Genomic DNA, 25,824 nt, shown 5'->3' with positions numbered 1-25,824 from the left:
GAGCACGCACTTTTAGCCAATCAGCGATCAGCAGGCAGATGCGCTTTAGCGCGATAAGTTGTAGCTGTATGTTCAAGTGATCACTAATGCCAAAGTAACATAACCTACTATACAGTAAGTTGTATCTACAGTAAAGAGTGAGATAGTGAGCAACTCTATAAACGTACATGTGGTGGGAGATAAATCGATGGTGAATATAACTCTGAGAGGAGAGAGCACAGTTGAATGACTTGAATTGAAATCAAATATGGGACGACTCCTGTCCATGGTCATGTGCACACTAGCCTAACCTGACATCTACAACTTTTACACCGTCCAGGCTGCATGCACTCTACTCGACCCTGACAGCTGCTGAAAAAGGTTTGAATCAACGATGAATCAGTTTTGACTGCTAAATTCTGTGTTATGTTCTGCAGTGTGTACTTCCGAGGGTTAAAGTCATCGGTTCATTTCTTGATTGACGTTTTGACAGTGTTCACCTGGTAATGGGTGTATTAAATTGTATGAAATAATCCTGCAAAAAAGCACAAAACACTGCAGAGGTGGCAAGTTCAGCAGCTAACATTTGCTGAGGTGAAGTGACTGCTAGTAACAGCAGACAAACGGCTAGCATTGACATCAGCAGCAATCCACCTGTCACTCAAGTGGCCACACCCTTAATTATGCAGAACTTTAAATATTAATCAACTAAACGGATGAGTTATAAAAAAACAGTTGTTATGAAGGGCAAAATTAGCTGTATAGACCAAAGCCACATAGAGATCCAGGCTGTAAACATGTTTTTTTCTGCTGTAAAGTTGGTAATTTTAACATGGGGGAGATACAGATTTGACTCACTTCTGCAGCCAGCCTCAAGCGGCCAGTCAACGAATTGCAGTTTAACTCACTTCCGTGTTGGTTTCAAGAGAGAGACGGGGAGGTTGCCGCTTGACTGAACATGTCAAGTAAATGTCTGACTGAACATGTTCGGGTGAAAAAGAAAACAAACCCCGACACACATCGACACACACTGATCGATAAATAAATCAAAAACAACAAACGTGTTTGTTGACGTTTGTCTGTGAGGTGTGAATTGGCCTATACATGTTTACACATAAAATGTTAAACTTCTGGAGAATCACAAACATCACCAAACACAAAAGAAACACTGAGGTGAAAGATTTGATATCAAACAATCACGTAAATCACGTAAAATATCCTCCAGAGATTCATATTAATATTAGAAAGTCACACATGAACACTCACCTTGATCAAACTTTTACAAGATACAGGATCTCAAATCCTTTAACATCATAAAACTACACGTAAATTCCTCCTTAAACGTTGATAAACACTTGCTCTGTTTTTTTCGTGTCGTATTTCGCATTTTTCCTGCTTAAAATGGCGACAGGAGAACTTACTTTCACTTTAGGTATACCCAGAGCCATAGAGAGAGAGCCTCTCTCTATGGCTCTGGGTATACGGGAGAGTGGGGTGAGTTGTGCCAGTTTTTACTCAAAGTGACTTTAAAGGGAGGCCATGGCAGTAATGCCTTCAACTTAAGGATGTACATATATTTCAGGATGTTGTGCATCCCTGAGAACAATAACTTTGGATCTGAAATAAATTGTTTCAGAAATATAGCTCTTGGAAAAAAAGTGGTCTCATGGCACAACTTGCCCCTGGTGCGGGGGAAGTTGTGCCTTTGGGGGAATACATTGGGGGTAAATTGTGCCAGTGATTTCTGAAGTAAAACTGAACATTTTAATGTTATGAACCATAATGCTATATGAAAGCAAGATAAATTCAATACAAAATTAATCATTTAAGGTTTATTTAGATATTTTCACCCTGGAATACCATAGCATGCGTTTTTCCTACTATGGTCAATTGCATAGGGATTTTGTGTTGAACATAACTCTGGATCACAGTGTCATAGAGACAAGGAGGCAGGCTCATTTTACTCAGACGACCAATCAGTCTCTCAGGATCATTGTGAAGCTATCAAGCTACGCCCTAGCAACCATTTAGAGCACCATAGCAACACAATATATGATATTTGTGAATCATTTCAGGCAAAAAGGCTTTGGCAATAGATGCCTGTTGACATAGCGCTGTCTGTCAATTATGTAACATATAAGAATAAAGTGACTAGGCTAATTTCTAAACATCCTGACATAGGCCACTTAAAAACGGAATAAAACTTCTTTTTAATAACATAGAGCAAACTCAAAACTGAAATCACTGTTAGCTAAATTAAACAAATAGCAGGCAGGCCCAAGTCAAACACTGATGAGGCATGCCCATCTCCTCACTTCTCAAGATTATCCCCTGTGAGTATGTAGGTCTAGGTGGTCTGGATCTGGCACAACTTACCCCAGGCCCTTTGGCACAAATCACCCCAGACCCACAAGTTTGAAAAACTAGCATGATCCAGCAGTTAAGAGCTAACATCATGCTAACTGTATAGACTCATTGTGTAGCCTACTAAAGCACTAAAACATGTGTGAAATGTTTTCAAACTTGTCTATAATTGTTCAGACACTACAATAAAAAAACCTTAATCATAGAAAATTTACTTTGAAAGGGAAAAAACAGTTTTTTGCACTAAAATATGCTTAACTCTCATGCCATGTGTCTCCCGTCTTTGGAGGACGAGTAAAAGTGATTGCTTTTCAAAATGATGTGGACACATGACCAATTTCTTCTATGGTTTTCCAGAAAAAAGGGTGGAACTACTTCCCCCCTGGCACAAATCACCCCACTCTCCCCTATACAGGTATATAGGTATATGTGTGATGAGAGAGAGAGAGAGAGAGAGAGACACGTTCATGAGAGCACCACGACGCATGCGTGTGAGAGCAGACATTGTTGAATGTAAAAGTGGTAAATTATGTGTTTTTTCGCAAACAAAGCACTTTTCAGTTTGTTTTTGTGTTACTTTATTTTTTTAATATTATTTGGTTTATTTGTTTGGTACTTGCGATTATCAATCTATTAAAGTTATGCTGTTAAATTATTTTACTATTCATAGTAACTATTTAACTTATTTTTTATTGTCTATATTCTGTAATTGATATTTCATATTCTATTGCTATTATTATAGTATTATACATAAACTATATGCTATTATCAATATATTATTATTATTATTATTATTATATTAGTACTTATGATATTGTATAATTATACTTTTCATTACTATTTTATTTTCTGTATACTGTTTGTTTATTTTATTGACTAAACTATTTACTATTAGCCTACCTCTCACTTTATCTTATATTTACTATTTGCATTGCACTGTAGTTGTACCATATGTATTACCATAAAGGATCCATCAGTTATCTTTGTAAATCGGGTCAATGACAGAATATGCTTTTCCCTCAATAAGAAAAATGTATTTAATTTAATGTGAAAATTAAATTATATCTCAGTATGGGGGTGTTCACAATTCTTATCCAAGAATGAAAAGCCAAATACATAACAAGCCTGAGCTTTGGCCATTCCTTATTAAAAAAAAAAAAAAAAAATTAAAAAAATAATAATAATTATAAGTCTAACTATCCAGAGTTTAAATAACTACAGATGGAACTTTTTTGTACACCACATACAAACCACCGAAATCGGTTGTTAAATGTAATTTTGTTTGTTTTTTATACAGAAAAACCGCAGCTCACCTGTTTACTTGCATTTGATTACAGCGCAGTCTTGCCCTCCGCAAAATGGCGGACGCGTTGACGTATCGCAGCAACGTTCCAAAGCGGCCAATAGGGCGTCTATGTATTTATTATGTCTATGATCGAGACATATCTGATGAGAGGAATAAAGGCTGTGGAAATCGATTGTTTGGCGTTTCAGAAATGACTATATGTCGTCGAATGCGAAAATATGGATTAAGGTAAATCACGTAGGCTATGCACTGTAAAAAATAATCTGTAATTTTTACGGTAAAAAAAAAGCCGGCAGCTGTGGTTGCCAGAACTTTACCATCAAAAATACGGCAGCAACGTTATTGGTTTACAGACCTAACTTAAAATTTACAGTAGCCTAATAAACAGTATTTCCTTATCTGATATAATGTTAATTTACCGGCCTATTGAAGTATTAATATCTGTTTTGTACGATTATAATACACTGACAACCATCACAGCAGTGATGCGTCACATGATCAAAGCTTATCACAAGCAGCTCTTCTACAAGTTAACAGCCTACGGCAGTGTCATTCACACAAACATTAAACACGATCATGGTAATTAACACACATTTAATTTTAAAAATGTTATAAACATTAATTTAACATTAAATATAACATAAAACCTTAATGTACAATGTAAAAAAAAAAACAATTTGTTGAGTCAACTTAAACTTTGTTACCCCGCTGCCTTAAATTTTTATTGTCAACTTCACTCTCAGAAAAAAAAAGTACAAAACGGTACCTTTAAGGAACAAAAGCTTGTCACTGGGGTGGTACCCTCAAAGGTACATTATTGTACCTTGAGTCAGAGGAGCACATTTGTACCTTACTTGTTTGTACCTTCTAAGGGCCAATACCCTTTGAGGATCAATAAAGTACCTCTAGAAAAAAGGTACAATTTTGTCCCATTAAGGTACCGCCCCAGTGACAAAGCCATTTTGTACCTTTAGGTGGCAAAAAAGTTCCTTTTTATTCCTTAAGCAGTGAAAGGAAATAAAGGCAAACAACAACTAACTGAATTTTAGACATGTATTTTAGTCCTTAAAGGGTCATTTCACCCGTGGAGACATGAATGTGTATTGAAAGTGGGTCATTTATGTAGAAGAAATGTAAAAATTATTTTTGAATTTGGAGCTTTCTAGACTGAGAAAAGCCAGAAAATTTATTTTTGGCTTATGTGGATGAAAGACAACAACTCCCAGAATGCACTTGCTTCGCTGCCCTACAAGGCCACTCCCAAGCCACGCCTACCGGTAAGACAGCGCAGTTGAAAACAAAAACATCAAGGCAAGGCTAGGCTACGAGTGAGTCTCCGTGACGAGTTTGCCCAAAATGTCCGGGATTCGGCTTTTGCGTTCTACAGTCGCCATTCATCATGTTTACTGTGGCGAGCAGGACGAGGCTGAGGGGCGCGGGAGAACGGCGCGAGGCCGGTGGCGTCATTACTGACGACCGACACCTGTGAGGCACTGTTCTCGTATCTCGCACGGAGGAGCAGGTATTTTCTTAGCAATGGTAAAACACACATCAACCGATCACGCCACCGGCCTCGCGTCTTTCTCCCGCGGCGCTAGCCTCGTCCTGCTCCCTGTATTACTGTGATTACTGATGAGCGCGCCTGTGAGATGCACCGGTCTCATGGGCTATCTCTCACGGAGGTGCGGGTATTTTCTTAGCAATGTTAAAACGCAAATCAACCGATCACTTGTTTAGCATTCATGTAAACATTACATTCAGATTCACCAATCGGGGTGAATTCAGTTAGATTGAAACAAAAGGTGAGCATGTAAACAATGGATGGCGACCGCAGAAAGCAAAAGCTGAATCCCGGACATTTTTGTCGATCTCGACGGCCGGACATGTCCGGGAAATAGAGTATGGTAACCCCTACTACTCAGCTTTCTTCGTCCCTGTTTTCTGCAGGTTTCTGCCGTTGAAATCAAACGCACTCGCACTGATCTGTGATAGGTCTGTTAGCGCATTAGGTCCAACCCCCTATGGGCGGGTTTGAAAGGGTGGATCTAGTGCTTGTAGTCTTAACAGAAATCCCCCCCTCTTACACTTCCTCCTACAATGACGCAAAATGACGATTTTTGCGTCATTGTAGGAGGAAGTGTAAAGAGGTAAATACAGATTTCTCTCGTCTCGGGGGAAAATGAAAAAATGTTGCATGACCATTCAATAGTATGACTGGGTTTCTAACAATGCAAAGCTTAATGCAAATGGGTGAAGTGTCCCTTTAAATGGAAAACAGTTTAATTCACAGATTCAATAATAATTCATCTCACAACCATACAATGTAACATCACAAAATAAAATGCCACAATGTTTAGGATGTCATGTCTGATATAAAAAACATAAAAAAATGTCAGAGAATAGATGCATGGCAGGGAATAAATACAATGGAACCATTTATCTTTTCCTTCTTTTAATTTCATGAACATCACTAATAAGAACAGCAATATAGTGCAGAAAAAACATAAGTTTATTATCAAAGACCAAGCAAAACACTTTAGCACACCACACCAAAGTAAAGAGAGTCACTTAACGGATAAACTACATGACACTTGATGTGTTCTGGATTAAAAAACACAAGCTTTGAGCTCATCCACAACGCTCTACAACCCTCCCAACACAGCTTAACATAAATGCCCCATACTAACAAACAGTTTATCATCGACACAGTATGTATCCAAAGCATGAAAATCCATCACCTCAAAAGGGTCAAGGACAGTCCAGTCCTGTTCATATTTCACCAAGTAGGCGTAATAGTGATGACAGAAAGAAAGAGGAATTAATAGTTTTCCACATAACGCCCAATCTGTGTGTATGTTTAGAATATATTTGACCTGAAAAAACAAAGGTATTTTTTCACAGTGCAAATGACCCACAACAAAGACATCTCCCACACAGTATTTAACACTGTTAATCACAACCTCTGTTACTCGACTGAGTGTAATGTCCTGAAAATTGACATGTTTGTACCGCTCACTAACAGTTATGGAATGCCTAAGAGCTGAAGGAAGAGACTGTAACAGTGTGTTAACACTGCGTCCCATAACCCTCTCATACTCCCCAAACATATTAGTTGAGGAAAATTCCCAACACTGTCTAAACTGATGGCGGCTGCTTAAAGTTGATGTAAGTTGATGTATTGACAAAGTTCCTTGAGGAACTAGCTACCTGTTTGAAATACTGATGTTTCCCTTCAAATCTCATGCACCACAAAGACCGTAAAGGACCGTAGGACAACATTAGACGAGAATAATGGATCAAGTAATGACATTTTGGAGTTATCACATTTCCAAACTCTTTTTCCATGCCACACAAAAACTCAGAAACGAATTGGTCAAAAAGAAGAAGGGACTCTTTTTTTACAACCGGTGCCATTACAATGTCGGCAATTTCACGACACAATAAATAGATCCGCCAGTAACTGCAGCCTTCAGGTACCCATGTGTGCCATCAAGAAAGGAAGTAGGCGGAATAAACACCACTTGTGTGAAGCAGATCCAACAACACTGGATCCATGTAAAATATTTTCTGAGAAAGCCACAGGCTTATTTGTCTTATCATTTTGTCCAATGGACATCTTTCTTAGTTCATCATTTAGTTCTTGTATGGTTATATGTTTTTCTTGATGAGCTTTGCATACAACAAGCCTCAATACCAACGGTGCTACACCCTCCAAGAAAATAAGTAGAAGTAATCTAACTGGTCAAATACACATCCACCACGAACTCCATACATTCCTTTGTTTTCTGGATTTTGTTTTACACATTCTAAATGGTATCTGTGTACATCAACATTTCTTAAAACAAAATCAGATTCACTGAAGTTCTTTTTCATCTCAGAGTGAGTAGCCATGCAGTATCTACAGATTCGACCAGCACCTTAAAAGACATGGCAAATCCACCTATCATGTGAGATGACAGATTGTCTCCCAATATTGCAGCTACAGCTCCAAAAACATGTTTCTCCGTGCCATTAACAATGATATTAAGTCCCTCTGATGACAGTTTCTTAAGGTCATCAAGTAATGGCTTCAAAATTACATCTAAACCAAACTTTTTTACGTGAACGTAACGGACAAGCAAAGCTAGATGGATATGTTTTAACTGTGAGCAGTACTTTGAACCTACGTTTCCAACAGTGTAGTAGAATGCACAAAGTTTGTGCTTGTTGCGTTTAGAACCCAGCAGATTACACACCTCAAATTCATCCTCATATAGCTGTAACCTTAGAGCATCTGGATTATCTGCAAATACCTTGTGGTTCCTGAAATAAAATCCGTCTCTATAATCAGTTAGAACATGTTCATCTCTTTCACAGTTTCACTCTCTCTGCATAGAATCCCAAACATCTTCATGAGAGCAGTATTTCTGAAGTACATCACAAATGGGTACATCAGAGTAGCTTCCAACTTTACGACCACTTGGGTCTCTCAGTGCGTAGTCTACAGGTTCAGTCATTTCAAGGTTGGATTTGCAGTAGTTTTTCAACATATGCGGAGACCTAACAAGTTTTGATGCCTCTGAAAAAAAGTCAGAACACTGCAGAACTTCATAAAGTTCAGGACAAGATTCCACATTAAAGCCATTTTTTTCAAGATGATATTTTAGAAATGCATCAGTTTGCTTTAAAGAGGTCAAACAAAAAATTTACGTCATCCAGTATTTCTTGTTGAACAGTCTGAGGAAGGTGGTTTTTTTCCCTCGATTTCAGAATAAAGCCAAAAAGATTCTCTCTAAACTGCACTAACAGTTCATTCATCTCAGGAGGTTCAGGAGGATTGACAGCATCACTGGGCCCCTGATCCTCCTCGCCCACTACTGTTTCCTGGATATCATGAGCAGTGGCTCGTCTGGAATGTCTTAAATAAATGTCTTTATGCTTCCTGTAAATATGTCGTCGGAAGGACTCATATTTAGAAAATGTTGATTGACAGTTGTTAAGGCCACACGTTATGGTAAAATGTGGCTCATGTGCATGAACAAGTCCGATGTGCTGGATTAACTTCATCAATGTGAAGGCTCTTCGATATGGAGAGAGAATTGTGTCTTTTTTACATGCAAGAAAATAAATGATCTGAGAGAGAAAAAAAAAAGTTTGAGAGAAAAAGTTATTTCACTGATAGCAAAAAAGCATTTTATGAGAGAAAAAAAAATATTTGAGAGAAAAAGTTTTCATACCAATAGCAAAAAATAATATTTGAGACTAAAAAAAGTTGAGAGAAAGTATTTTCTCAGAACAAAAAAAATATAAATTTGATTTTTTTTAATTATTTCTGAGAAAAAAAATCTCTCTCAAAATACTTTGAAAAAAACTCTCATATATATATTTTTTGCTATCAGTGTGAAAACATTTTCTCTAAAAAAAAAAAAAAAAGTGTTTTTCTCAAAACGCTTTTCTTTGCTCTCCATGCAATTTCTTGCTCTCGTGTCAGGATTCTGCTTTGACTGTGAGAATTGTGTCATGGGCGGGGCCACATTCCTATTGGCCAGTCGGGTGAGCATCGTCTTGTCTTGGGAGTCGAACTGAATCATTATACCATTGTTCGGTTCACCGGCATAGATGCCGCCTCTGCCTTAGTAAGTTGAGCACGGACACTCCAATGTTTGGGTAAGATGATTCATGGTGATCTTAGATCACGGACGTATTGCCTGCGATAATTAATGCGATATTGCTCAGCTTGTCAGTGAACGACGACTCTGTGTTAATGCCGCTTCATCTGAAAGCAGGAGATGGCGATTTACTACTAATCAAGGAACCGGCTTTACTGACGAGATGCGCATAACAATAGCCGCGTTTCCACTGTCGGGCCAGGGCCGGGCCGTGCTAGTGCGTGCCAGGGCCAGTCGCGTTTCCACTGTCACTTCCGGGGCTGGATCGGGGCTTACTCGGGGCCAACGGCCAGGATTTCTGGCCCGTCGAATACCTTGTGCCAAAGCGGGCCAGCTCGGGCTAGAGGAGTGGTTACCAACAGAGGAGGAGTTTATAGTTGGGAGACGGCAGCGCCGGATGATTCTGTCAGCATTAAAGACTTAAAAATAAAATAATTTAACTCGCGTTCATGTTTGAATGCCTTCTGTTTGTGATGCAACCGTTGCGCACCGATGCGCGCTAACCGTTACCATAGTAAACATAGTAAACGCTTGAAGATACGCATAGTAAAAAAAAAAAACATAGCGAACGCTTGAAGAAATCAGACCAATCTTAAAGGCTATCAGTCATGTTTTTATTTTATAGCCTACGTCTCGTCTCTTTAAACCGGACTATCATAAAATAAAGTAACTTTTTTTTCGGGAGCTTCCTCTGTTTCTCTGACTGAAAATATCTGTATGGGAGTCGAGAGATTGCTAAAGCTCCTCAGGTCATGGCATATATTTGTAGAAATTATCATTTTTTTCTAAATGTGATGTAAATATGATAAAGAAACAGACGTGACTGAAAAAGTAAGTGTGTCCTCTTTCTTTTGTGAAATAGACCTAACGGTAATTTATTTCTGAGTGACTAATGTGCAATTTTGACATCAATTAATTCATTATGATCAATGTATCACTTTTTATTGTAAATCTGTGGTAAAACATCGATGCTTGGGTTTTAAATTCAAGTAAACAAACAAACAAAATTCTAGCAAACGGCCACTTTTATCGTGTTTGTTTTCAACACTGTTTCCAGTGATTTCTGAATAGTTTTCTGATAAAACTTCCATTTGTTGTTGAAATGATGGGTTAGAGTGACGTTGTTCCAGAGAGGCGTGTTACGGGCGTGTTTTAGTGAAGCGCTGTGGAGCTTCTGGCCCGACAGTGGAAACGCAGGCCCGGTGCTATTGGCCCGAGGCTATTAGCCCGGCACGGCCCGTTTAAAGCCCTGGCCCGGCCCTGGCCCGACAGTGGAAACGCGGCTAATGTCATCCGATATATCGCCCAGGCCCAGCCCTAGTTCATCATATACAACCTCCTGTACAGTTTTACTCGGACTCAGAATAAACCATTTTGTTTTAAGGTCAATATGATACATTTCCTGTTTGAACCTATAACTTAACTATAACCTAAAATGATTTTTATTCATGTGTTTAGCATCTGTATCTCAGATGCTATTGAGCACTATTGTTGTGCCTGAACGGTTCATCGAACGATAGTTCATGAACTCGTTCATATTTTGGGTGAACGTGAACTGAAAGTAGTCTACTGTATTACTGCCTGATGAACGATACTGTGAACTCGTTCATTCTGGTGTCTGTGAACGTCACGCTCTCTCAGTTTAACTTAGTTCAACAGAGTGTCAGATTTCTATAGAGCTTTCCAGGCGAAACCCCGGCATAACGGTCCTTGCTCGGTTCCGGGCGCCGGGTTCCGCCAAGAGTGACTATGTGAGTCAGAGTGAGTGCAGCGGATTGTGTGTGTGTGTGCGCGAGTGAGCGACAGCTGAGTGAGTGAGTGAGTGAGTGAGTGTGTGTGTGTGTGTGTGTGTGTGTGTGCGTGCGTGCGAGAGCAATTGTGTGTGTGCGCGAGTGAGTGAGCGAGCTACAGTGTGTGTGTGTGTGTGTGCGCGCGCACGCGCGCAAGTGAGTGAGTGAGCGAGCACTGTGAGTGTCTGTGTGTATTTGAGTGAGTGCGTGTGTGTGCGTGAGACGGCTCGCGGTGACTGGTCGGAAAGCAACGTGTAGTCTTGACATATTTCTTGTCCATCCACGACATGACAAGATTTTTAGGAGTCAAAATTTTTAGGAGTCAAAATCGTGTAATCTGACACCGTGACTATCGTAACAGACACAAAATTCTTGTAATCTAAACCAGGCGTATGATCACCGTGAATCATCTTACCCCCAAAAAAAAAAAAAAAAAAGTGTCCGTGCTCTACTAAGGCAGAGGCGGCATCTATGCCGGTGAACCGAACAATGGTATAATGATTCAGTTCGACTCCCAAGACAAGACTATGCTCACCCGACTGGCCAATAGGAACGTGGCCCCGCCCATGACACAATTCTCACAGTCAAAGCAGAATCCTGACACGAGAGCAAGAAACTGCATCGAGAGCAAAGAAAAGCGTTTTGAGATAAACACTTTTTTTTTTAGAGAAAATGTTTTCACACTGATAGCAAAAAATATATATATGAGAGTTTTTTTCAAAGTATTTTGAGAGAGATTTTTTTTTCTCAGAAATAATTCTAATTTATATTTTTTTTGTTCTGAGAAAATACTTTCTCTCAAAACTTTTTTTAGTCTCAAATATTATTATTTTTTGCTATTGGTATGAAAACTTTTTCTCTCAAATATTTTTTTTTCTCTCATAAAATGCTTTTTTGCTATCAGTGTGATAACTTTTTCTCTCAAACTTTTTTTATCTCTCTCAGATCATTTATTTTCTTGCATGTAATAAAGACACAATTCTCTCTCCATACTTCGAGAGCATTTAGGACAGCTGAATGGTGTAGGCATTGCGGTTGTTGATCAAGCTAAAATGTTGATTACCCTGGTCACACTGACAGGTAGAGGCTTATCACCAACCTCAGACATTTTTAGAACATATCGCTGAATGAAAATCAGGGTGTTCTTCAGGCGAGATGGATATACCACGTTGTAGATGAAGTAAGCACAAAAAGCAGCAATAACACCTTCCTCCAAACCAAGCGCCCTGCAGACTGACTGCCCATCCAGTTTGACCACTGCAGGGACCCTTTGAGTCAGCACACTCCTCCAGTCAGCGACAAGTTGTACAGTAGGATATGGCGATGGTGGCTGATCCTGCAAGAGATCATAAAGTAGTTAAAATGCAGAAATCTACCACAAACATTCATAAAAAAATAAATAAAAAAACAACAACAACTGTTCATATAAAAGAGTTCAGATGCAAAAGCCTCTAAGTGCCATCTGAAATTTTCTTCTAGAATGATCATTTTTATCAAGCTCGTATATTTAAGTTCAATAATTTCACTTAAATGGCAATGCAAATTACCTATTAATTGTCATTTAAGTGAAATTACTGAACTTAAATATACGAGATTGATAAAAATGATCATTCTAGAAGAAAATTTCAGATGGCACTTAGAGGCTTTTGCATCTGAACTCTTCATATATACACACATACATACATACATACACACACACACACACAAAAAAGGTCTACGGTAAGTAAAGACCTTAAAGCGCCAATATTATGCTCCTTTTCAGATTCATAACTGTATTTTAAGGTTGTACCAGAATAGGTTTACATGGTTTAATTTTCAAAAAACACCATATTTTTGTTGTACTGCACTGCTCTCTCTCATTGCTGCAGTGAGGTTTGCACTATGTGGCCCCCCATGTCCACACCAAGGCCCAGCATTGATAGCTAGAAACTTTGTATTATGAAATAAGACATCCAAGGGATGCATATAATTCTCCCAGTCTCCGTGGGAAGTAATGTAAACAAAACAAAAAAAGTATATGCAAATTACACACCTCCCCAAGTATGACGAGGATGTCATTTTTCTCCCTGAACAGGATCGGCAACAGCAGGATTGCAGCTCTGAAATCAATCCCTGAAAATTAAGTTAAAAAAAAAAGAAGTGTATTATGTGAATGTACAGTGTATTTTGGTTAGTTAGACCTTATCTTGTCTGAAGACAAATAGAAAAGAAATTAAGCTTAAATGGCTCCACAACACTAGGGGTGACCATGGCTGATCAGTGAGTCACTTACCAGGGACATCTTCGGTGAGGGCAGCCTCTCTTTCCTCCAAAGTCAGATCTGCAAGGGGAGATTTCCTTCGAGTCAATCTAAGCACTTTGGGTACTAGGACCTTAAAGCCATCTTCGAATCTTCGGCAGATATTCATTTCATCATGAAGCCGGCCCATTTCCTGAAATAGCTGCAACACAGCACAAACAAACGGGAAACATGTCACAACATTATCATAGGATTTTAAAATTAAATTTCAAAGAGAGCCTTTAGTAATTTAATATGAACTCCAACACAAATGTAAGGAAATAAATGTAGACAAACCCTGCATGGACTCTTAAGGAATGGATATTTGTTAATGGCTTCTTTGACAGTCATCCCATTGGCAATCTCTCGCCTTCTCCAAGCAAATGTCCTCATCATCCGTTCCTCCACCATTCGGGCATCTGGCTGTGTCTCCCGGTACTGGTCCTGCAGGACTTTCACATGGCTCGCTACTGAGGTATCATCCTCCCCAATAATATCCACCTTCTACGACACAGAGGGATGACAAACATTTGCTCATTTGAAGGGGATTCTCTAATTAAGCTCATTTGCTTTTCCCCTTGTTAATGTTTATGAAAAATGAGCCCTTAATAATAATTTATTACATTTTATATAGCGCTTTATCATAGCTACTTAAAGGGGGGGTGAAACACTCAGTTTCAGTCAATCTCATATTAATCTTGAGTACCTATAGAGTAGTATTGCATCCTTCATATCTCCAAAAAGTCTTTAGTTTTATTATATTTATAAAAGAAAGATAGGCTGTACCGAGTCTTTCCGGAAAAAACCGAGCGGCTGGAGGCGTGCCGTGTGGGCGGAGCTAAAGAATCACGAGCATACATACAGAACGCGTTTTTGCTTAGAAAAACGTGAGATGGGCAGTGAAATGGGGGAAAAACACAAGGTCTCGAGAGTTTTTTAAAAGTAGAAGTGATTTTAACTTGAGCGCAATGTTTTTAGAACACCGTGTCATGCGCGTTGTGTGTTTACTCGTGGTTTATGAGGACATGAATTGGTTTATGGATTATTGTATGTGACTTAGCAGTAGCAAGCGGAACAGTTTTGCACATCAGACTAGTATTTTCATAGAAAACCAATGGAATAGTAGCGCATTTCAATGAAGAAGCGCGCTTTGTGTGAACGGCTCCTAGGTTTATTATGAAATAATTCATTTATTTCAACAGATTTCCACACTCTTTGTGTATTGTTGTTTGGAGTGGTTTTACAATAAACAAACAGACACCTACAGTAGCCAGCTAAACAAATGTATTTAAACATACACACACCATACATCGCATGCTCCATAGATACATTAACTATACGTGATCATGTTGTTTACTTGCTGTGCTTACGCGCCGATAGCTAACAACACAGACATTTGAAGCAGTTTTACTCACCGCCTGCGGTTCCAACGCACGACCGTGAACCTTTATCGTTGGGACTGCTCCATCATCCTTAAGCATTAGACGATCTGCAAATCCGGCAAATACTTCCATAAAGCCGAGCACAGCGCTTTGATGGGCGTACTGCTTTCGCTCTCTTGCTCTGGTCTACGGGTGCGCGCGCCCTTCCGGGAGAAGTGCCCTTAGGACCCGTATAAGGAAATTCCGCCCCATCTGACGTCACACAGGCCCATACTCGAAAAAAACTTTCCGAAACTTGTGACAAACCGGAAGGAGTATTTTTGGCACAGAAATACTCAATCAAACGTACAACTTAATTTTTGAAACTTTGTCCATGTTTAGCATGGGAATCCAACTCTTAAACAGTGTAAAAAAACTCAGTATGCATGAAATAGCATTTCACCCCCCCCCCTTTAAAGCACTTTACAGGGGGGACTATTCTCTACCATGCTGGTTTATGGGGCTAACCATTGGGCCACACTGCTTGTGTGTAAAACATGCACACATAGATATACAGCAAACCAAAGAAGATGCTCTGACCTTTGATGCCTTGGCTCGTTTGCTTGTGTTTTCTTCCTGTTGTAAAGGCTTTTTGTGATGACCAAATTTCTGTTTCATTCTTCTCACCTCTTCATCATCTACCAGTGGCACCCGCTCATATTTGAACTTACGTTTGAGAGACATGTGCCAGGTATGCTATTTAAAAGAATATAAAATAGAACAATTAAATAAGCATACAAACCACTTGCAGAAAACTGAAAGCACAAGCATGAAAATACTTGGTGGAAAACAATGTGTGCATCAAAATGCAGAGAACATAGTTAATATGGGACATAATACTGCTAATGTTTTAACTAACTAGTTAACGTTAATAATGAATGTCCTTAACACAACTTAAAGTGTTAACAATTATTTGTCTGTTTCATTCTAATATAAATAGGGTAAAGGGTTTGAAAATCAAATTCTTCAATACTGTTTGTGAATATAAATGATTACATAATCCTCATTAACATGATTAAAAATGATTCAAAGGGACACTTCCTTCACACAAAATAACAAAAAACAAAAAAACATTCTGATTTATTTTGCCCATATCTCAAAACTTTACAGTTAATTTAGTTTGACAATTATTGAGTTTGATAGTATAGGTTAACTTGTGTTTCTATATTGAGAGATGACATTTTCAGCATCCACTAATTCCTGCCATTTTACATTTAAACATTAAGGTACAAATATGTAAGGGACAAATATGTACCTTACACCTCGAAAAGCCCACAATGTACAATGGAAGGTGTATAATTGTACCTTAAAGATTTTTGTACTTTTAAGGGTACATATGCAAAGTTTGTACCTTAGGGAACAAAAATGGACCTGTATTGTACCTCTTTTTCTAACAATGTTGACAATATGTATTTTTTTGGTTAAAGTAACTTCCCATTAGAGTGGAATTAACCAGTGTAGGCTACTGTACTTTAAGAGAAATAAAAATTGTAAGATATGCATAGCACAAATCATGAGAAAGTCAACTTTCTGCAAAAAAGTGCATAAAAAGACCATGCCTTTTAAAGAAATATCATATGACAAATGTTAAATACTACAAGCATAAAGGTCTGATTCTACATAGCATAGCTCAAATAAGACACAAGTTTAAACATTGAATATTAACCTTGCAAATTTCCAAACAACGAACAGACAAAACTATGTCTGCTAAATTCGCCTGTCAGGTGTTCAAGAGGTACCAGTGAAAAAAAAAAGTCCAATTACTTCAAACAACGTTTTCACTACTCACAAACAAAAAAACAAAATAGAAACAATAAAACTGTCTAACACATTTGCTTTCTAACTACTCACCAACAGCTCCACGAATTCGCGTGCACTTTCAACCACAAAAAAATATGAAGGTAAAACAGTAGCAAAACTCGAGAGCATGTAAATGTGAATTTGAGAACTTGTACAATAAATATTCGTACTTGTACATGAACATTTACACTCACAGCTCCAATGTGAAAACCTGTAAAATAAAAATCTGAAGCTGAATGTTGAAATTTGCACTCGCAAACAATAGTCACAAACCTGTATTCTGAATCTGAAGCTGCAGACAAGTAGACACAAATGTGTAAAATGCCATTCACAGAACTACAACGACAGACACAAACTTGTAATATATATTTTGCGTTTAATCTTACGTTCACATTCGCGGTACTTCCTCAATTAGGCACTTGCAGCTTCTCAAATCTGTCACTGCAATTTCAAATTTCGCGCCTTGACTTTTGCTACTCTTTTCGCGATATATCAGGTGCAAAACTAACTTGTGCACTTGAAACTCAGAGGCGGTGAGAGGGAAAGGGGGGCGGGAAAGGGGGGCGGGAGGAGGGGGGTCAAAGGGCACCTAGCCAATAAAATGGGAGTTCGATGATGTCACGAAACCCGCGTGCACTGAAACACTAACATGGCTTAATGCATTAGAGACTGATATTAAAATAAATAAACGAAATGATCAAACTCAGTAGACACAATGCTAATGCATACTACAGAAAAGCAGATGAGCACAGAATATGACGTAAAACATATGACGTATGCCATATATATATATGCCCTATATATATAGGCTATGGTATACCATAGACTGTAAAAGACACACACAAACACACACGTACGTATATATATATATATAATTTATTTATGTTTTGTTTGTTTTTGTGTGTCCAACAGTTAGGCTAGGGTGAATATTTAAAACATTTACATTTTTCCAAAGCGACTTACATTGCATATTAAGGTATACATTTTACATTCTTATCAGATAATTTAGGTGCATTTTCATATTGCAATGGAATTGGCACATATATATATATATATATATATATATATATATATATATATATATATATATATGAAGAGTTCAGATGCAAAAGCCTCTAAATGCCATTTGAAATTTTCTTATAGAATGATCATTTTTATCAAGCTTGTATATTTAAGTTCAGTAATTTCACTTAAATGATAATTAATAGGTAATCTTCACTGCCATTTAAGTGAAATTATTGAATTTAAATATACGAGCATCTGAACTCTTCATATATATATATATATATATATATATATAAGCAAATGTGTGTTCAGTGCAAATAAACTTGCTGCCTATGTTTTATTAATAAAGTAACAAATGATGTGTTTTTTTTATTGTTTTTAATTTTTATTTTATAACTGTTGGTCCATTAAGCCTCATTAAGCGTTTTCTTGGGTTTCGAGGAAAACGTACAATTAAACGCGTTGCGTTCATATTCTGTGCTCAATTTTTTTCTGTATAGGCTATGCTTTATGGTGTTTCCTGTTTGGTCTTTTAATACCACTGTCTCAATTAAACGCGTTGCGTTCATATTCTGTAAAACTATTCCAGTAAAACTAATGATATTTCATAAAAATATTTTCCAAGCGTTTTAAAAAATAGCTGATACATATGCATACAAATGTTTGCATTGTGGCTGGCGTTGTTCATTGGTGAGGCATCGACCAATAAAATGACTTCATTCCAACCCCAGCCCCGCCCCCGACTCTGCTCTCTCAAGTCTGCATTTACAAGTGCACGAGTGAGTTTTGCTACAGGCATATCGCAAAAAGAGTAGCAAAAGTCAAAGCGCTAGGATTTGAAGTTGTACTGCCAGATATGAGAGGTTGTGAGTGCCGACTTGTGGTTGTACAACGAAACTGAACTAAAGCACAAAGATAAATGTGTAGTACACAATTGTGCCTGTCATTTTGTTTATGTAAATGACACTTTACACATTTGTAACTATTAATCTGCAACTTCGAATTCAAAACACAGGTGTTCTGAGTATTGTCTGTGTGTGCAAATCGATAGATGCAGCTTTTCACATCAGAGCTGCAAGTATAAATTTCAACTTACAAATACAAATATTAATTTTACAAGTTCTCACATTCAAATTAGCAAGCTCTCGAGTTTTGCTACTGTTTTACCTTCATAAAAAAATGACGTTGCTTGACTGACTTGCAAAAGCTGTGTTTGTGCGTGCGTCACGTGGCGGGTTGGGGGGAAGGGGCGTGGTCAGTACACAAATTTAAACATTTTAATCCATTAAATGTAAAGTTTTCCACACATTCAAATATGCCTATAAAAGTAGTAGAATTCACTTACATTTTTATAGTAATGCATTTACAATTAAATAATTTAAGTATGCTGTAATTAAATTAATTAGATATAAAATCCAGGTTAACAGCCAGAACTTGGATATTTAAAGCAGCTTTATAAAAAGGCCTTTGATAAAACATTAAGTTACTGGTGTGCAGCTTGAGACAAAACAATGACACTGGCATATTTCAAAATGTCATTATATATCACTGTAAGTTATTTTAAACTAGAATTTGCATTTTAACATCGCATTTCACTGCATCATTAATTTAAGAAATGTCTATGAAACCAGCTGTAAATTTACTGTATTAGAGGCACTAGAAGTTAATGAAGTCCCATAAAACTAGCTTCAAATTGAATTTGAAACTAATTCCAGTCTTTGTGGCTTAAACTTGGTTTTTCGTTTAATTGCCATACCACTGTTTTCCCACTATTGCAGAGTGTCTGACCTATGCACAGACGTATCAAATGATGATCTGGACAGAACTGTGGCAGAAATCCAGAACCTTTACCCCAACTCTGGCTACCGTATGATGCATGGCCACTTGAGCTCAAGAGGTGTTAAAGTACAAGGTAAGACTTGTTCATCTTAATGTAAAATAATGATTATTGCATGCAATTGGTTATACTTCTATAGTAGCCTAGACACAATTAAATTAAAGGTGCAATATGTAGGATTTTTCGCCGCCAGGGGGTTGCTAACCTCTTACAATAACAAAGGCGTATATTGATGACGCAAAGCATAAGCGGAATTATGGATCTTGTCGTCAAGCTGATGGATCTAATAATGTTTATGGATGAGTGAATATATTCATGTTTTTAACATGACTGTGATATGAAGCATTTAAGTGTGTTGAATGTTGTTAGTTTGTTTGTTGGCTGTACGAGACTAGCAGTAAGATAGATTAACATTAAAATAACATACAGATCATATTCTAACATTTCATCATGTTGAACTAAATCATTTTGGTATATTGTAAGTAATCAACTAAACAAAATGTATGGCCCAGTGTTTTTTGGATATTGCACCTTTAAGTAACTCCTGAAACTAATCTTCAGTATTCAAATAATTTATACAGGTAAGATTAAGAAAAAAAAAGTTTCTCTTTTGTTATATTAGTTGAAAGAGTGCGCGAGTCCCTGCGGAGAGTGGATCCACAGGGAAGGAACACAGCTACGAGCCTTGTCGCTACGCACAATAAGGCGGCGACAGTATTCCGTTCCAGCACCTAATGCCATGTGGCATATAGATGGGAACCACAAACTAATTAGGTATGTTTTTAAGCAGTCGACTTTAGAAGTACAATTTCCTGATAATTAAGTCACCCACCCCCACGTCATCAAAGTAGTTTATGTCTTTCTTACAACCATGTAACTGAGCACATAATCAGCGCTTTCCCATGTTCATAGGATCACAGAACTATCACTGTAAATAGAACTGTCTGAATGCATGAGTTTTATCAGAGATGACAAGCTTTTTTTAACAGATGTCCACATGAGAAACGATTACTGCCTGAACAGGACTAATGACATAATTTATCTTTAAGTTTGCTGATATTTTGTTCCTTGATTTATAAACTTACTGGTCCGGCAACAGAAAATACTTACATTTTAATTATTATTTTTTTGCCTAGGTGGAGGATAGTGGTCCATGGAGGCATAGATGGCTTCAGCAGGATGATTGTCTACCTAAAAGCTGCTTTGAAAAACAGTGCTTCTGTTGTGCTGCACAGTTTCATAGAAGCTGTAAATCGCTTTGGATTACCCTCCAGAGTGCGATCTGATAAGGGCCAATCGAGGGGAAAACCGACACTCCCACATCACAGGGCGCAGTGTCCATAACCAACGTTTTTTTGCACCCTTTTATTATTACTCAGAAAATCATATGCCATTAAAGGGATACTTCACCTCTGGGAAGATGAATGTGTATTTAAAATAGGTCATTTAAGGAGAAGAAATGTGAAGAAATTTTTGAATTTGGAGCTTTCTAGACTGAGAAAAGCCAGAAAATGTATTTTTGGCTTATGTGGATAAAAGACAACAACTCCCATAATGCACTTACTTCGCTGCCTTAGGAGGCCACGCCTACCGGTAAGGGAGCGCAGTTGAAAACAAAAAGGCGTGTTTTGAGTTAGATGCAGGATGATGCTACGTGATGAGTTTGCCAGGGATTTAGAGGTCGCCCAAAATGTCCGGGATTCGGCTTTTGCGTTCTACAGTCGCCATCCATTCATTATGTTTACTGTGGCGAGCAGGACGAGGCTGAGGGCCGCGGGAGAACGGCGCGAGGCCGGTGGCGTCATTACATACTGGGACGCGCCGGGTCTCGCATCGCTCACGGAGGAGCGGGAATTTTCTTAGCAATGGTAAAACGCACATCAACCGATCACTCGTTTAGCGTTCATGTAAACACTACATTCACATTCACCAATCGGAATGAATTCAGTTAGATTGAAACAAGAGGTGTGCATGTAAACAATGAATGGCGACCGCAGAAAGCAAAAGCCGAATCCCGGACATTTTGAACGATCTCGCCCGCCGAGACTACTTACTCAGCTTTCTCCTAATACTCAGCTTTCTCCACAGAACAAGAGCCTGCTAGCTTAGCTTCCAAAGAAAGACGGCTGACACTGTGTACATTCTGTGAGTGAGATCCCACCCTGTATGGGCGGGCTGAAAACATGCGGAACAACTCCATCTACTGGCTGTAGTCTTTAGCCTCCGGCCAGAAAATCCTCCGATGACGCAAAATGACGATTTTTGCGTCATCGGAGGATTTTTTCCAGACAAAAAATGCATAAATCTCTTGTCTCAGGGGGATATGAGGGTGGAAAGCAGGGTAATTCGAAAATACTACAGGTTTTCTACTAATACAAAGCTTAATGCTAAATCCTGAAGTATCCCTTTAAGTGATTAAATCTCAGCATCTAAAATTAAGACTCTGTGGGTTTTCTTTCCCACTGTAAAGAAATGCACATGTGGATTGAAAAGATTCTATAAATTTCAGCATGTTTGTGAGAAAAGCAGTAGTGCCAAGTATCTACGTTATCACAATATATCGGGCTTCTTGTCTGAGGTAGCATTTGTTATAATTACAGGATCGAGAGACTGTGGAGGGACGTTTACCAGCAAGTTTTGGACCTGTTCTCCTGTCTCTTCCTTGATCTGGAGGCAGATGGCACATTAAATCCCGACAATGAGGTGCATCTTTTTGCTCTGCATTGGGCCTATCTGCCACAGCTGCAAAGGCATCTCGGATTGGAACAATCGCATGGAACAATCACAAAATCAGAACAGCAGGCAACCAGTCTCCACTGCAACTCTGGACAAGGTTCCAAGACATTCAAGATCCATACCAGGTTAGTAAATAAAAATTAAGTTAGTTACCTGCTAATCAAAAATCACAAATGTAAGTGGTGGATGACAAACAAGAAACTGAACTACAAAAAATATTAAAGGAATAGTTGGGCAATTCCAGCGTTATGGACGTGACATTTGCAGTCAAAACTTGAATTTTTAATTCTCAGAAAATGCATTTAATACCAATATATTGTAAACATCTGTTTATATTTCCATACTACCTTAATAAAGGAGTCCAGACATTAGAAAAATATCAGTCTACGCATGCGTTTTATATTTAAAATGAGGGAAATACACATGCGTTACGGACGTGACAAAAAAAATCTCTAACTTTTTGTTACCAAAATATTTTTTAGTAATTCTGTGAATTACACTGCGCAAACCAAAAGTAATAGTACCCACCGAATGAAGAAGGGTTGGCTCTCCACAGAACATAAAATATTCATTTTATGTTATTTTTCGTTTTCGCATTTATGAGGAAAAAACAATGTTACGGACGTGACGTTACGGACGTGACCGCTCTGAAAGCGGCACTAAAATACTGCTTAAAACGTTCACAGAGACCTCAAACAGGCATTTAAAACACCAAATATTAAGGATTGGCATTATAAGCAAAAATAATATTCGATGTTTGTTCGAAAATCGTACCTCTCCCCCAACATGCTCACCGGTAAGACGCATTCACTCAAATCCAGCTCCAACATTACATTTGAGTAGGCATTTAGTCTCATATTAATGTTTAAATAAAATAATTGTATTTTTTATTTCATATGTTGATTATATGAAAGGATAACAGCATGAGTAAGATCATAAGATGCAAATATATCGGATACGGACCGTATCATACGGTAGGCTGTATCAGTGGGCAGACATGATTTTGACCAATTCTTTAGTTTTTTTTTAGTTTTTTTGTAGAAAGCCTTTCTTTAATGTGAATTTCGTTTTGTATAAATTGCATCTTAATTTTAATCAATGTTTCATCAACCAATTGCCTGGATTTTTTTAAATAAGAAGAAAATAGGCTATAGCAGACAATATAATCGTTGCAGGTTTGTTTTACAGGGCTTACAAATGTGCCCTTACACAATAAGGCTTTAACCCTCTGGGGTCGGCGCCGGCGATACCAGCTCACTTTTTTTTTTTATCAGAACAAAAGAAACATAAAAATAGACTGTTGATTTTGATTTTACATGAAAGTTTTATACATCAATCAAAACGCTTAAATGTCTTCTTTTATTTGTGTACACTAATAATAAAAACAAAATGTTGTGTTTTTCGTAAAATAAAGAAAATAAACATGATGCGCGTTCTGCCGTCTCTCTCAATGGGAAACTCATTCTGAAACGCGACAGAAAATGACCTGTAACTCAGCGAATGTTTGTCACACAGACTTAAAACGCATGTCTACGCTTGGAGTCTCTATTTTTAAAGTATGTAAATTATATAAAAAACAAATATTCTCTATTTAATTAATCCATACGAAAGCAGCGGCATGTACAGTTTCTCAAACGCATCCTCATTAAATCTAATGTGACCACACCCATGCGCACACGAGCGATTGACATGCAAATGATCCACGCGGAGAAACGCAGACCTGTAAACGCCCTCATTACCTCAAAACAAAGAATCAGAGACTTCGGTAACTTACTCTGCTTTTCATCAAGTTTGGAAGATTGTCTTTGTGCTGTGCTGTGCTGTTTCACTCGGATTTACCTCAGAAGAATTAGAAGAACGCGATTTGAAGATGAGAAGATTTTTAAGGTAAGACATGTTAAACTGGTGGTGCCAGATTAAAACGTATGTTATGAAATGAGATTGGAGTAAAAACATGAACTAAGCCTAATATCGTACATGTATATGTATCTATAAATAGACAACATGTTGAAATGTGAACTTGACTGGTAGGCAATACATGTCTGACACAAGGAATTTTTTATATTCTATAATAAAACACAGCATGATAAAAGTAGACCGTTACAAGTGTCCTTAAACGTTAGACTGTTAAGGAGTGAAAAATGTTTTCTTACCTGATATCACCAGTATTTTTACAGACCACGTACGACCCCTTCCTCTGTTTACATTCCAGCTTTTGTTCTTCATTGACACATATCAACTCAAATTTGCATCAAAATAAGAATTTAACAGGCAGATATAAAATAATCCAGGTCTGACCGAGTAATCAATGCAAGCAGCAGCTGCTCACACACCGACCGACAGTAACATGTATTTTCAAACTTAAAATAGGCGCGCACATTGTCATTGGACAGTTTTCTGAAAGACAGACAGGTTAACCAATCATGCTCAAAGTAAAACGGTGAAAAAACCAATAACAATAGTTTCAGTGAGTTAACAGCGAAATGTGCAGTGTATTAAGTTTAATTTAAAGTCTGTATTATTTAATTAATTGGTCAAATGACATGACAGTGTATGAATAAAAACCTTTTTCAACCATTTAGCATTAAACGTTATATAAACGTTGTTTCAACGTTGAAACAACAACTGACATTTCAACCATATTTCAACGTTGAAGGTTGGTCATGTGCTGGCTGGGTACAGACAAATAACAAGTTTGAAAAAATATTACTGACTTTAATGCGTTTGATTGATATTTAAATTATCACAAAATTAGGCTATTTATTTAGGATTTTGTGTCACAATTACGTCAGTATAGGTGTCCGATTAATCTGTCAGTCACTACTCTCAGGTGTCGTGATAATGTCAGTGACACATGCCACTATCCACTGGAACATGCCAATGAAGACCGAATGTGCCACCCAGCAAACACATTTACGTTGTGGCAACGTCTGTGGCACGTTGCATTTCTGCTGTGGCAACGTCGCTGTCTACGTGCTCGCAACATTGTAACAACTGAAGGATTCCAAATTTAAGAATCTATTTCAGATATGCTTCCTTACATAACATCACGGTGAAGAATACTGATTTTAGCATTTGAGGTTTTAATTTAGATAGTATATAAACTGAGAAAGTGATTATTGAGTTTACAGCAAGATATTCCTGCCCGACCTGTTTTTTTCCTTTGTAAGTTAAATGAGTCAGATCACGGAGACGCTAACCTATTGTCTTTAATGGCTCTTGGAGCAAGAGCCACAGTCCAGACGTTGAATCGTTTGGCTGATTGGATTAGCACATATGCATTTGAGTGGTTATGCTGATTAAATTGAGACTGCCGGTCTGGGGCAGGTTCCTTAACCTGTATACTCATTTACTTGCTTTGTTTGAATTTGTCTCCACCTTCAAAAGTCCCTCCTCCTAAAATGCCTATAAGACACCATGTAAATTTATATACTTTAGATAATGTTGGAAGTACTGCAGCCACGTACAGCGGAGTTCTCAATAAAGAATAACTTCTGTTGAACGTGATCCCAACTGTCTCCTGGTCTCTGTTTCGAACAAAGACAAACTTTACAACACAACGTAGAATTGTAGGACGCGACAGGGCTGTAGCAACGTTGTTGCGCGACATTAAGCAACTGAGAGACGACGTTCTGGACATTTTTTTTTTAATGCTATGCT

General features: G+C 38.0%; 1 protein-coding gene and 1 long non-coding RNA gene across 2 annotated transcripts in view; one reads left to right on the top strand and one right to left on the bottom strand.

Annotated features, from left to right (window-relative positions):
• Positions 1–1,385, bottom strand: part of LOC307172576 (NLR family CARD domain-containing protein 3-like) — a 114,319-nt gene extending 112,934 nt beyond the window's left edge. Inside the window, exon 1 of the mRNA XM_079895079.1 lies at positions 1,246–1,385. The gene's annotated coding sequence lies outside the window, so the exon portion shown is untranslated. The remainder of the gene's footprint in view (positions 1–1,245) is intronic.
• Positions 1,386–3,785: 2,400 nt separating this feature from the next.
• LOC307172603 lies at positions 3,786–20,716 on the top strand. The gene is made up of 4 exons (XR_013823737.1): positions 3,786–3,877; positions 19,370–19,503; positions 20,051–20,202; positions 20,565–20,716. It is a non-coding gene; the product is annotated as an uncharacterized lncRNA (long non-coding RNA).
• Positions 20,717–25,824: the final 5,108 nt, after the last annotated feature.

This window comes from Squalius cephalus (assembly GCF_949319135.1).
Source record: "Squalius cephalus genome assembly, chromosome: 15".
NCBI lineage: Eukaryota > Metazoa > Chordata > Actinopteri > Cypriniformes > Leuciscidae > Squalius > Squalius cephalus.
This window is presented reverse-complemented; position numbering and strand designations above follow the sequence as displayed.